General features: G+C 43.4%; 1 non-coding gene across 1 annotated transcript; it reads left to right on the top strand.

The window, feature by feature from the left end:
• The first annotated feature begins 3,089 nt into the window (after window positions 1-3,089).
• trnas-uga (transfer RNA serine (anticodon UGA)) lies at window positions 3,090-3,171 on the top strand. The gene has a single exon. It is a non-coding gene; the product is annotated as a tRNA-Ser (tRNA).
• Window positions 3,172-13,824: the final 10,653 nt, after the last annotated feature.

Genomic DNA, 13,824 nt, shown 5'->3' with positions numbered 1-13,824 from the left:
GGCCCGGCTGATAATGACGCAGAAAATGTGAGTGTCTCAGTGTGACAGTGACGCATTACATGTGAGAGGGTCAGGGTGATAATGACAGAAAAAGTGTTAGGGGTTCAGGTTGATAGTGATGCTGTAATTGTGAGCTTGATCAGCATGATAGTGAGGGGCTTAGGCTAATAGCGACACAGCAATTGTGAGGCGGGCCAGGGTAGTGGTGACGCAAAACGTGTGAGCGGGTCAGGCTAATAGTGATGCAGTAATGGTAAAAGTGTTGGTGTGCTAGTGACGCAGTAAGTGTGAGCCGCTCAGGATGATAGTGATGCAATAAGCGTGAGGTTTCAGGTAGACACCCATGCAGTAAGTGTGACGTGTTCGGGGTGACAGTGACGCAGACACTTTGAGCGTGTCAGTTTGAGAGTGACACAGGAAATGTGAGGGGACAGGTTGAGAGTGACACAGTAAGTGTAAGAGGTCAGGCTGATAATGATATACTAATTGTGATGGAGTCAGGATAATAGTGGTGCAGTGAGCATGAGTTGTCAGGGTGATAGTGACACACACGGCGTGAGTGGGATAGAGTTATAGTGATGCAGCAAGAATGAGGAGGTCAGAGTGATAGTGTGCAAGGTCTGGCTGAATGTGACGCAAGGAGAGTGAAAGGTTTAGTGTGATCTGGACGCACTAAGTTTGCGGGGTCAAAGTGATTATGATGCTGTAAGTATGAGTGGGTCAGTCTGATAGTGACACAGTACATTTGAAGGGATCAGGCTGGTAGTGATGCAGTAAGCGTGAGGGGGTCAGGCTGATATTGATGCACTAAGTGAGAGAATGTCAAGGCGATGGTGATGCATTAAGTGTGAGCAGGTTAGAGAGAGAGTGACGCTGTTAGTGAGTGGGGTTTGGCTGATAGGGATGCAGCAGGTGCGCATGTGTCAGGGTGTGAGTGATGCACAAAGCATTAGGGTGCCAGAGGGATAGTGACACATTAAGTATGAGGGGATCAGAATGATTGTGATGCAGTAATTCTGAGGGGATCAGAGAGATACCAACGCAGTAAGCATGAGGGGGTCAGGCTGTTAGTGACGCTGTCAGTGTGAGTGTTGAAGCTCATAGTGAAGCAGTAGGTGTGAGGTGGTCAGTGTGATTGTGGCGCAGTAAATGTGAGAGGGTCAAGATGATAGTGACAAAGTAAGTTTGAGGAAGCAGTGTTGTAGTGACACGGTAAGTGTGAGACGTCAGTCTGGTACTTACATCATAATTGTGATGGAGTCAGGCTGATAGTGACACAGTAAGTGTCAGGAGTCAGGGTAATCGTAACATAGGAAGTTTAAGGGCGTGACTGATAGTGACAAAGTAAGTGTTTGGCAGTCAGGCTGACAGTGACGCAGTCAAAATGTGGGTCTCGAAGTGAAAGTGGCGCAGTAAATGTGAGGACGTCAGATGGACAGTGATGCAGTAAGTTTGAGGGGTTCACACTGATATTAAGGCGGTAAGTGTGAGGGGTCAGGTCTATAGTGATGCAGGAAGTGTCGGTGGGTCAGGCTGATAGTGATGCATTCAAAGACCAAATATCCAAGGCTCACTGTAGTGCTGAATAGCGAGACTTCTCAAGGCTAAGACAAAAATCAATAGTTCTCATCCTGGTCATAATTCACAATGCTTCATTTTAAAATTGTCCTCTCCTGCTTCTCGATTCACCAATGAGGGAACAACATTTAATTGCACCACCCGGTTTATCTCTTCAAATATTTTGCAACTCTAAATGAGATTACCTCTCTTGTTTTGAAACTGTTAAAAAAAGACCGGATTTGCCCAATTTCAATTCACAGGACTAATGTTCATCCATGATATCAAGGCTAATCACCATTCGTGGTATTCCTCATATGGCATTAGTATCTTTCCTAAATTGAGGATTATAATTCCTCATACTGTATTCCAAGTGCGGTCGAACTGAGCCACAATACATTGGAAATAATGCTTTGTTCTCGTGCTCTGAAATCCTTCTGCAGCTTTCACAACAGACTTCTACAACTGCTACTAGACTTCATTGACTTATTAAACACTTCTCCAAGATGCAATTCCAAAAATCTGTACATCAGACTTTCTACTTCAAACCTTCGATAATAATCTCCACACATTTCCCTCCTCACAAGTGTGATAAAGTCAAATCGTTGCTATTTATTAAATCATGGGGGACATGGAGAGGTTGACTCATCAAGGTGTTTTCCTGCTGGTGAGGAAGTCAAAATTTAGAAAACATTGTTTTAAAATTAGTTGGTAAGGATTTAAAAGGGACGTCAGGGGCAACTTTTTCAGTCGTGTCCAGAATGAGCTGCCAGAGAAATTGTTGGAGACTGGTACAACTGTAACATTTAATGGCATCTGGATGGATATATGAGTAACAAGGCTTAGAGGGTTGTGGGCCAAATGTTGGCAAATGGGACCTATTAATTTAGGATAACTCTGCACCATGGTCAAGTTGGAAAGAAGGGCCACTTTCCATGTTTTATTATTCAAGGACTTGATGACTCCAGAACAATCGCAAAAACTTTGCAAATAATTCCGTCAAGACGATTTCAAGTTCCAAATCTTCGGTCAATCTTCCTCTCTTGTGCTCACAAGTTCATTACCTGATGTCAGAACTAACGGATTCGTTGCTGGATCCATTTCTTTAAATTGGTTCTGCATTCTTTGTAATAACGATTTTTTTTTTACAAATGTAGCTAGTGTTTATGGACTTAGCATCAATATTTCTAATACCATATTTCGATGAATATTAAAACACAACAGCATATATACTTTGGCACCAGATGACGAGCAATTGAGTCAAAATCGATCGGACGCAGTGAGACAATGATCCTCACTTCGTGTGGTGTACATCCGTGACACTATAATTCAATGAAGAATCATTCCCACAACTTCAGCTGTGTCAGCATCTAGTTTGCGGTGAAAGCCTGTCAATCTGCTAAGGTAACGTTCGTCTAGGTCTCTGCAAAGGATTTGGCGAAATCTTTGGGTCTTGACAATTTGTTCTTCAAACAAATTACGCATTTCATGAATTCAGTTCTTTTACTATGAAAATGGGCAATGTGGATGCAGCTGTGATGGCCGAGAGGTTAAGGCGTTGGATTTGAAATCCAGTGGGGTCTCTCTGCGCAGGTTCGAATCCTGCTCACAGCGTTGACTCTTTTAAAAGTCATTAATTCCTTTGCAGAATTTGGATTTCGTGGAGCTTGAGCTTTGCATTCAATCGAAAGTAAATTTTCAACTGTGAAGAATCCGAAGTAACTTCAAGAAGTCAAATTGAATAAATTATATGTCGAGACACAAAAATCCATCAACTTCCAACACGAATCAGTTTCCAAACATTTGTCGAACTATCGTGAAATTTGGATATTCGGGAGGCGGGGGTGGGGGGCGGGGGGATGAAATTAAGCAAAACAAGAAGCAATGCAATACATTTACCTGCAGGTGATGAGTTTTTTTTTAGGATCAGTTGAAAGTCAAGCTGAGAAAGTTCAACCTAATTTACAGCTGACTCTCAAGGGCAATTATCTATTATATCAGCAGTCAATGAATTAGAAAAAACAACTCCATGTGTGGAAAGGAACTCGACTGGTCCAGGTTCCTGGCTTGAGGTGTGATAAGGCAAGGCGATATCAGCGGAATTTTCTGGAAATATGAGAAATGGAATGTTAACAGTCATCTGCTGTCAACATTCGTAAGAAACTGTGCATTAAGAACTGAAATTAGAAATTAACGATGAAAATCAGACTTAGCCCTCTGTTTGTGGTGTAACATTGTTCAGAACAATAGGTTGTTGCTGAGACTAAAATTGACCAAAATAATCGATGGGGATCTTATCCACGACCTCCGTTGGAGCAGTTGGTGTGGAGAGCTCAGCTTGAAGAACCAAGTGCCAATTATTCACCTTGGCTGTCTGAATTGCTCAGTTAAACAGACTCCCAATTTAATGAAAAAACCTTTGCTATCAGTGCTAGATGTTTTCATGTCAGCATGTTCCGATATGACAGGACACTCCATGGAGTAGATGTGACTTAAATTTTGACTCTAACGTCAGAGATGTTGACACATTTCTGCCCCAACACAGCACTACCATTGGTATCAAATCAAACTGAACAAAGGACTAGTTCCCTTAGACATTTCCTTTCTGCACACTCTGCCAATGGACCGTTCAGGCCCGATGTAGGAATCGGGCGTGGTGACATCTGTTCGCAAGTGGATCACTTCATTCTTGCTCACGATCCATAAACCGTAATTCATTTTGAACTTCTTAGCCATCAGCATGATAAATGTTACAGAATGCATAGGATTGCTTCTCGAAAGAAAGAGCGAAATCTTATTCAATGCAGACGCAAATTGAAGTTGTCTCTGGTCGACCAGAAGACAGATATCGCGAAACAAAGTGAATACAGAAAACAATCAATGTTTTCTGGGAGTCAAAAAGATGTACTGGAAGAACGGAAACATATATTTGGAATTAAAGTCACATATTACTTCCAGACTAAATGTTCTTGAACCGTTATCTTAATTTGACCTTCATGTCCACCATTGCTGCAAAAATTATCTTAACAAATCAGAACTTTGTGTTCTTTGATATTGTCTCCTTCATGTTTCTCTTGATTTTGAAACTAAAACCGAGCAATAGCAATGCACCCTATTTCACTTGCAAAGATCAGAAGAAGATCAATTTATAAGAGAACAGAAATAAAGCTACTTCTGTCTTTCAAGAGAAAACACAGTTAACATTTCGACTCCAAAAAGTCTTCTTCAGAAGTCTGCGCAATGAACTTGTAATAGTAGACCGAAAACGAAAAGAAAAGCCATAATGCCGCGAATACACCACCCGCAAGCGCATCAAGTCCTACTCGAATATGCTGAATGACTACTGCAAACATCAGTGGGGAACGGAACAAAGCTCATTCTGCAGTTGTCAACCTGTTATGACGTAGTTTGTAAAGTCAGAAACATGATTCGGTAAAAACCGGGATGAATGCGGAATATCAGAAGTCTGAAAAAAGCAAGTGCGTGCTCTGCTTTGAAGAAGGTTGGCCGTGATGAAAATGAAAATTAACTACAGAAAGGGGGGTTTAATTAATACTCAGAATCGTTGCAACACACAGGGACGCAATTCTTTTTGCTGGGTTTCTGTTCTGCCATTTTATAATCATGACTGCTGTCGGGTTTGGTTTCCATTCCAGGCTTAGGTGACTGCCTGATTGAAGTTTGCACATTCGCCCAATTTCTGTGTGGTAGCTCCGATTTGCTGCCACATTCTGAACATTTGCAGGTTATTTGGATTCGCCATTGAACACTCACGGTTACAGAGACAGTGATGTGGAGAGTGTCTGGATAGGACGTACTTCAGAGGATTTTTGTGAACTTAAATAGACAGAGTGGGGATAGTCTGCTGTTTCCTGGGTGAGCTACATGGACAGAGAGGGGTCAGGGTATTCTTCCCTGACGGAGAGACATTGACAGATTTGGATTAGTTGCTCTTACCTGTGTCAGTCACGCAGATACAGTAGGGTCAGTCTGCCCTTCTCTGGGCGAATGTCTTTCACAGAGTGGTGACAGTCTGCTCTTCTCTGCCTGAGTGAAACAGAAAGAGCGGGGTCAGTATTCTCTTCCCTCGATAATTTATGTTGACAGTCTGGCTTCCGTCTGCTCTTCTCTGGCGAGTTACATTGGTAGAGTGGGGTTCGTGTTCATTCATTGAGTGAGTGCCATAGACAGAATGGGATCAGTCTGCTCTTCCCTGAGTGAATTACATTTGTAGAGTGGGGTCAGACTGCTCTTCAGTGAATGACTTATATTGACCGTGTGGGATCAGTCTGCTGAGTTACACTGAGAGTGTGGGGTCAGTCTGCCCTTCCCTCGATGAGTAACACTGACTGAGTGGCATGCGTTTGCTCTTCCCTCAGTGAGTTACATTGACAGAGTGACATCAGTCTACTCTTTCCTGTTCGAGTTACATGGACAGAGTGGCGTCAGTCTGCTTTTCACGGAGTGAGTTATTTGGACAGTGTGGGATCAGTCTGCTCTTCCCTGGGTGAGTTGCATTGACAGAGTGGCGTCAGTCTGCAATTTCCTAGTTGTGTTAAAGTGATCGCGTGAGGTCAGATTGCTCTTCCCTGGTTGAGTCACATAGACAGATTGGCCTTCATCTGCTCTTCCCTGGGAGAGTCATATTAACAGAATGGGGTCAGCCTGCTCTTTCCTGGATGAGTGACAGAGACAGAATGGGTACAGCCTGTTCTTCTCTGAGTGGTGTCAGTCTGCCATTTGCTGGGTGAGTTACATATAAAGTGTTGGGTCCGTCTGCTCTTCCCTGGAAGACTAACATTGACAGAGTGGCGTCAGTCTACTCTTCCCTGGGTGAGTTACATTAACAGAGTGCGGTCAGGCCATAATTTCCTCATTGAGTCACATTGATCGTGTGATGTCAGACTTCTGTCCCCTGGTTGGGTTACATTGACAGAGTGGGGTCCATCTTCTCTTCCCTGGGTGAGTTACGTTAGCAGTTTGGGGTCTGCCTGCTCTCCGCAATCCAGGAACTCCATCTCTAGTGGTTTCTTGTCAGTACCTCCATACTAATTGCATGTTGTAATTCGACATTGCAAGCGGTCGGGAATAAATTGAGGAGAGGTGCAGGGTAGAATAATTAAAGTCAAATGCACTGATGCCTAGGAGACATGACACAAGATGTGAGTGTGGAGCTGACGGTGCAAGGCTCAGTGTCAGTGCTATTGGTTCAGCATTTATTGCTCACTGTTCGCAATGACTCACACACCACTGCTGTCAATTCACAACAATGAGCCTGTTCATCTTGGTTTGAAAATCCCTGCGTGTGTATTAACGTGGTTAATGAGACGCGAGAGGAGATGAGAACATCCTCTTTATTCTGTCAGTTTAAACAGACGAAAACATCTGTTGGATGCCAATGCAAGAGGATACTGTCTTTTTCTGTGCCTTTATAGTGGGGCATGCTCAGCATTGAAATGTCTGTTTTTGCACAAGCAGAGTTTGATTGCCATTCATACTGAGCAACATTAATACAGAAAACGCGTTTTCGAATTCCTGTGATCAAGTGGTTCAGGCATTGCACATATGGACGAGAAATCTGGCTCTTAACATGGCGCCATGGCTTAGCTGGTGAAAGCAGCTCCCATCACACTGGTGCCTGCTCATTCTATTGAAAGCTCGTTATTACTCGCAAGTATTGTGTTGCTGATCTAGAAACTCAGTGTCCTGTTTGAATTGCTGTACATTCTGATTTCGTGTTCCGGCTTCATTTTCCTGGTTTACATCCAGGAGTGTAGGTTGCTCTTTTTAACTAGTATTTTAACCTGGAGATTCTTCCCGCCGTTCCACAAGCACTTCTGCTTCTCATCCTCTTATTCTCATTCCTTCATTCCCAGTTTTGTGGAAATTAAGTGGTGGGGCAGGAGACACTTCAGCATTCCCGGGAAATGTTGTGGTAATGGCACTGACACCACGACATGATCACCCTCATTCTCTGCTGTCACCATTCATTCGTTGTGCACCAACAGTAAATGCATCGTTGTTCTTCTTCAGCTATCATGTAATTACTTTCTTTAACTGATGGATAAGGAATACAACTATAACTTCGAAAGGGTCTTGAGATTTTGAGGAAGAAATGTCTCCTGGCCTCAGGTCGAAGTGACAGACGCATTATCCAGAGAATGTGAGACCACTTCGACCGACTCCAGCCAGGCGTCAGAAAGCCTCTCAGCAATTCGAATCTCAAACTGTCTCTGAATGTCAGGCTTTTCAAGAGCAGAAATGGGAAATGAGGGATATGGACAGCCAGAGAGTCGGAGAATGTGAAAAAGGCCCAGGAGGATACAGAGACAAATATAGAAAAAGCAAAGACCCATATTGAGGCAGACACTGAAAGAAACAATTCTCCATTCGGCCTGACTGCTAAATAACGGAAACTAAAAGGAAATAAGACCATAAGACATAGGAGTGGAAGTAAGGCCATTCGGCCCATCGAGTCCACTCCGCCATTCAATCATGGCTGATGCGCATTTCAGCTCCACTTACCAGCGTTCTCCCCGTCGCCCTTAATTCCTCTAGACAACAAGAATCTATCAATCTCCGCCTTGAAGGCATTTAGCGTCCCGGCTTCTACTGCACTCCATGGCAATGAATTCCACAGGCCCACTACTCTCTGGCTGAAGAAATGTCTCCGCATTTCTGTTCTGAAATGACCCCCTCTAATTCTAAGGCTGTGTCCACGGGTCCTAGTCTCCTCGTCTAACGGAAACAATTTCCTAGCATCCACCTTTTCCAAGCCATGTATTATTTTGTACGTCTCTATTAAGTCTCCCCTAATCTTCTAAACTCCAACGAATACAATCCCAGTATCCTCAGCCGTTCCTCATATGCTAGACCTGTCATTCCAGGGATCATCCGTGTGAATCTCCGCTGGACACGTTCCAGTGCCGGTATGTCCTTCCTGAGGTGTGGGGACCAAAACTGGACACAGTACTCCAAATGGGGCCTAACCAGAGCTTTATAAAGTCTTTGTAGTACACCTCTGCTTTTATATTCCAACCCTCTTGAGATAAGAGACAACATTGCATTCGCTTTCTTAATCACGGACTCAACCTGCATGTTTACCTTTAGAGAATCCTCAACTAGCACTCCCAGATCCCTTTGTGCTTTGGCTTTATTAATTTTCTCACCATTTAGAAAGTAGTCCATGCTTTTATTCTTTTTGCCAAAGTGCAAGACCTCGCACTTGCTCACGTTAAATTCCATCAGCCATTTCCTGGACAACTCTCCCAACCTGTCTAGATCCTTCTGTAGCCTCCCCACTTCCTCAGTACTACCTGCCTGTCCACCTAACTTCGTATCATCGGCAAACATCGCTAGAATGCCCCCGGTTCCCTCATCCAAATCATTAATATATAATGCGAACAGCTGTGGCCCCAGCACCGGACCCTGCGGGACACCGCTCGTCACCGGCTGCCATTCTGAAAAAGAACCTTTTATCCCAACTCTCTGCCTTCTGTTAGACAGCCAATCCTCAATCCAAAAAGTGGCCATTGAAACATAGCCTTCCACCAGCTCAGGAAAATGAAAGTAGCATGACAGCTGATTAAGTCCTTTTAAGATTGTAAATTCGATGTTTGTAAGCTCAAGAGTGATTTTGATAAATATCCTGATTCGACAGGTAAGATTATCATTTTCCCAACAGTATAATCTAGAAATCTATAACAAACCTGTTTCCTGTCCATCTTAAGGAAAAAAAAAATATATTTCTCTCCACAGATGTTGCCAGTTGAAGAGTGTTTCTCTATCAATTCTCGTTTTTAGTTCATATTTCCAAAACCTGTATCTTTTTGATTTTTGATAACCTGGCACAAAACCAAGCATTACCAGGTTCGGACCAGTGGTAAGAAATACTGGTACCACGATATATTTGCACAATAAAACATGCATTCCCTGTCCGAGAATAGAACCAACACGACTGCGGTTAGAATTCCAAATCCTAACTACGAGATTACACGGAATGAAGACAGACGCTCTTGCACTTATTCTCAATGAAATGAATTTTCCATTCTATTTATGATCAGTTTCACTGCAGATGGGTTTCTATTCGTCTTCAAGTTTTGCAGAATGGAAAATCCCATTTGGCCCATGGTGCAGTCTGGTTTAAAGACATTCATCTATTCTATTCCCAGTTTCCAGCTTTGATCCATAACCTTATGTGTTCTGATGTTTCCAGTGCAAATGGCAGTGAGGTTCTCGCTTTGATCTTAGATGACACAACAATGGGATTGACGTTTGACATAGGCACACTGTGTTATTACCCACAGAAAGAGACACACAGACACATTCCCCGAGAGTCCATAGTTCTCTGGATTTGACCAGCTCCTTGGGCTTCACTTCAGATGTCCGCTCCAACATGCAAGTTCCACCGCCAATAGGCAGCTTTTGGTTAAACCAAAGCCAGTTCTACAGACAATGAGAGAGGTTGCTCTAAGCTAGAATTTGAAGTGGACGAAAGAAACTGTAAATTCGAAAACCCAAACCCTTCCGTTCCTGACAGACAACAGGAATGGACTAGCACGCTGCATCCTCGTGATTTTAAATGCGAACCGACAATCCCTAATTCGACGTCAGGCGTGTTACCAATTCCGTCACTGACCCAAAGATCAGGTCTGGCTGTGACAGTTTGTCTATAGGCAATATAAACGTCCACATCAGGGAAACAGCTTTCACAAGGTGAAAAATCAGCAAACATAATCACCGTCACTGTTTCACTTGGAATGCCCCACTCTGTGAGACATTTCCCTTCACTGTACTTTCATACTTGAAGTTTTTACATTCCAGAGCCTGAACTAATTCAGCGAGAAACCACTGGTCATTTCGAGCCCGTCATCCGGAATGAGGCGAGTTGAACGGTGCTTTTCTTGCTGCCAACACATCAGCGCAGCTCAAAACGAGCTCGTGTTAGCATCAGTCTTTACTTAACTTGCTGCAATATATCTGCTGAACAACAGCAGATTATCACAGCATTGCCTTCTTCACATTGAAACCAATGTTGATAATATGAACCGACTTGGAAACTTGGAGAGAGAAACACTACTGACGAGGACGATTATGACGTGAAGAGCAGGCACTAGAGTTTGTACAGGTCCCAAAGGCTACTGCAGTATCAATGGACATCCCTGCAACCGAGTCTGTGTTTGCATTACCCAGAACAGGCTTTCATTCCCAGTCAGGAAATGAAGATTTAATTCTCTACTTGTGAATTATCCGAAGGAAAACTAAATCTTGGTTGCACCCAGAACACACACACGGATCCTGCCAGAACAATTCAGTGATCGATCAGCATCTGTCTGGAAGGACAATGGCAAAAATACAAGCGAAAGCGATCACCGCAATTACCCCTCCAAGGTTCTCGCGTTTCCCAGTTGAAAATGTTTCGCTGCTTCTTCAAAGTCGCTTCATCCAAATCCTTGCCTCATGTCATCATGCCTGTACCCCGCTACTGAGGACATCCAGGGTTCTGTGGAGTAACTCAAAATCTCGATCTCTCGAGTAATTAGGGATTGACGGTGCATCCCATCACATTGAGAAATGACTTTGTCCCAGTAATACGTTTCCAAAAGCTGCAGTTTCGAAGGGAACACTTGCAAGCTGTCGGGAATAAGTTGTGATTCAGAGATGCCGGTGTTGGACTGGGGTGTACCAAGTCAAAAATCACACAACACCAGGTTTTGTCCCACAGGTTTAATTGGAAGCACACTAGCTTTCGGAGCGATGCTCCTTCATTAGGTGTTTGTGGAGGGCTCGATCGTAACACAGAATTTATAGCAACGATTTGCAGTGTGATGTAACTGAAATTATACATTGAAGAATTGATTGTCTGTTAAGCCTTTTTTTAAAAGTTGCATTCTCGGGTTAGCTGTTAACAATGGTAATAGCTAGACAATATGTTGAAGGCGTTAGCCCCTGCGTTCTCTGTCTATGACCTGATGTTTAGATTGATTCCAAACCAAAAAGTGAGATAACAGAGTTTTACGTAATTTCATGCAGTTTTTGAGCTCAGAGTTCTACATGAATGTATGTAGTTTCTGAGCAAAGTACAATGTAACTCTGAAAGTACCAAAAAAAATCATCACACAAAATATATGTGTGTGTGTGGGTCTTTGTCTGTGTGTGTGTCTCCAGCGAAACCAAAAACTGACAACTCATGAACAGAAACAGAACTGACAAAGAGAACATATTTTCAGACACACGGACTCATGAATGCTGTCTGTGAGGCAGAGCGAGTCGTCTGGGTCATGAGCTGCTCACACAAATTGCAGCGAGTCAATTCCAAATGGTGCTTTCAACGTACTGGCGCCTTAGAGCACCAATACTGCCAGGAAAGTGCTCAAGTAACATGAATCAGAACTGACTAACAATGAACCATTAAAAGTGAAGATTACCAATTACAGTCTCGATTAGACGAGGTGAACAATTGGGCTGATGTCTCCACCGGATCTAGAGTACCAATCACCAGCCTCTCTCATCAGGACAGAAATTAAGGAAATTATGGAAAAGTAACCAAGTTTCGTATCGCAATTTCCCTCCTTTTCGCAACAACAACAGAAAACTGTGAGCAGACTCAATGTAGAACCTAATTTCACATCAACAGGGAAATAAATATCTCCATTCACTTCCAGAGAAACTGTGAAAAATGCAAATTGTCTGGAATATGAAAGTTTGGCGCAGCCTGTTTTTAAGTCGCATATTATGCTGGTGGCCTTTCGAGCTGGAGGGGAACGTGACAACTACAGCAGAAGGGGAAACCAGCGTGGGAACTGACATGTTGGTTGTTTTCTGCTGTGCCACATCACAGCCGGGTTCGTAGAAATGACTACTTTTTCTGTTCAACTTTAACAAAACTCATCCCTGCAAAACGTTGCCAGATTAATCCATTAGCACACGTGGCCGCGCTGGGATACAAACACGAGCCTTGTTAAGCCTTGTTAAGAAGTGGAATCTGAAATCAGAGTCTTAGGTTGCTCAGCCACGCGAGCACATAGGCCAAAACTAGAATCCCAAGAGCATGTACCTGATGATACCATGCAGCATACTCACAGCAACTGTACCAGTTCTGCAGAATAAGCGGTGAGGAGGAATTGCTCTATCTGAGCGGTCGTACTTGTTGTTCTCATCAGAAACTATGGCTTTGAATTTGCTAGCCCATATCTGCTGCCATGCTGAAACGGAATGCAATTCCGATTACTCGTTGTATAAAACTTTACTCATTTTCTCCCCTCAGATAAAGTGATCACTGGAGATGATGAATTCTGCTCCTGCCAGAAACGCCGACTCTCCTGCTGCTCAGATGAACTGAAAAACTGGTTTAGCACTGGAATCCGAGAATGGCAGAACACGTAGCAAGATTATTCGAAACCCAGAGCCAATAAGAGTTCCAACTTTAATTTTATTTCTCCATAATAGTGCATTATCCAGCAGAGCCATGAACAACTGCCACCTGGCTGCAAGCTGAGTTGGAAACCTATGTGGGAATCAAGGACATGTGACTCACTTATGGTGGGTAAATCAAACAGTTCTCACTTTGAGGTGTGCAAAAATTAGTTCCTATACATATTCAGGGAAGGTCAAAAGCGATCTGAGATGTCAAAGAAGTGGTCACTGTTCGTGATTGCGCTTTCTTCGAGTTGTGAAAAGGCGTCCCGCTTTAGTCGCATTCACGTTTCTTGTTGATGACTGAATCAGACAGAAGGTATTTCACCAGAGCTGCACGTGACTTGCAATCCTCTCCCTCGCTGTCATACTTTCCTGGAACTCTGTGAGAACAAGAAAACAAAGTACATACTGTCATTTGGCAGCCTGTCTGTGATCTCCTCATTTTCAGTTACAACATGGCTTAGACTTCAGGCCACACGGTAATATTAGACACAGTATGAGAACAAGAGACGATAGTTCATCTGTGCCTGTAAATCTTTTCATTCTGAATGAACTGTATCCGTGTCTGCTGCTTCGAAACTCGAATATGTGAACTGCTCCAAACTATGAATGAGGATTTCTGGTTTTGGTTGACACACGTTGAGAAACGCCAGACAGCGTTCAAATGAAGCTTTCAGAGCACATTTTCGGATGCATTTGACAGAGACTAACATCATGAATCCAGTGTTCTCTGTGACTGGAGGAAATGAATGTTCTCCTTGTTACTGATCCAGGCCACCTTCGCATGTAAAGCAAATGCGGTCCTGTTGTTACAGAAAGGATCAGTGCCCGGTAACTGTGTCCTTAAAG

This window comes from Chiloscyllium punctatum, chromosome 29, assembly GCF_047496795.1.
Source record: "Chiloscyllium punctatum isolate Juve2018m chromosome 29, sChiPun1.3, whole genome shotgun sequence".
NCBI classification, from domain to species: Eukaryota; Metazoa; Chordata; class Chondrichthyes; order Orectolobiformes; family Hemiscylliidae; genus Chiloscyllium; species Chiloscyllium punctatum.
The sequence above is the reverse complement of the archived record's forward strand: the minus strand, read 5'-3'. Positions and strand labels throughout refer to the sequence as shown.